Genomic DNA, 1,165 nt, shown 5'->3' on the forward strand with positions numbered 1-1,165 from the left:
TGTCCATTTGTTATAAGGGTGGCATATCAAGGAGAGGTGTTCATTGGATATAAGGGTGGCATTATCTGTGTGTGTGATTTTATATAACTCTTTCTATTATATCCTTTGAGATTACTGAGATCTGGAATCTTTATTTCTTTGTGATTTAAGGATTTAGGATCGAGATTCTTATTTGGAAATCATAGATTGGATGTTATTGTGGAGAAAAGAACTATTTTGGCCTGAAACTTTGTTAAACCTCATTATTGAGAAAAAGGTTTAAGAAGTGGCATTGTATGAAACCTGATTGGTTTAAAAGGTATGAGAATTGAATAAGCTAAGTGATAGCTTGAATTTGAGAAGTGACTTGGTATTTTGGTATTATGGTTTCATATATTTGTTATTTTGAATACTTGATTTTGTAAAGGTTTTGGTGATCCTTCACCCTGCAATGACATGAATAGGGTATCTCACTAGACTTTACAGTCTAACCCTCGTTTTGTAATTTTAAAATGTGTATTGCAGGAAGTGTGGAAGGTAAAGGAAAGGAAAAGATTTAGTGTTTTTCTTACGTGCATTTTGGTTGAAGATTTGCTTTTGATGCATAAGCTCTGATGATTAGTACAAGATTGTATTTTGAATTTTTGGACCTTGTGTTTGGTCATAATAGATTCTTGTACTAGTGGACCCGAATGTATATGAATATGTATTTCTTTGGTATGAAATATGTATTACATGCAACGTGTGGGCTGGGGCGTTACACAGATGGCAGTCCAAAACCGAACTGATCAACATCCGATGATCATCCAGTTGTCCATCCAACCATTATCCAACATCATCCAATTAATTATTTTTAAATTACTTAAATGAGAATTTGTTTTATGTGAGACTTTGAATTTTTAACTTATCTTGTGCTGATTTTAACACATTAAAAGTTATTAGTCAATTTGTATCATTGTTAAAAATGATACAATCTCAGCGGGTCATCCATCGGATATCCGATGGATATCTAATAAAAGTATCCAATGAATGGAACCGAACCGATCCAATCATCCAGTGGACTGGATTGGTGTAACAACCCAGAATCACATTTGCATATTAACATATATTTCATATATCATGAAATATAACTTTACACATTCGATTCCAAAATATACAAAAGCTACATTATAGAAGTAGCTACTAA

Source organism: Cynara cardunculus, assembly GCF_001531365.2.
Source record: "Cynara cardunculus var. scolymus isolate 2C chromosome LG 2, CcrdV1, whole genome shotgun sequence".
Lineage (NCBI taxonomy): Eukaryota > Viridiplantae > Streptophyta > Magnoliopsida > Asterales > Asteraceae > Cynara > Cynara cardunculus.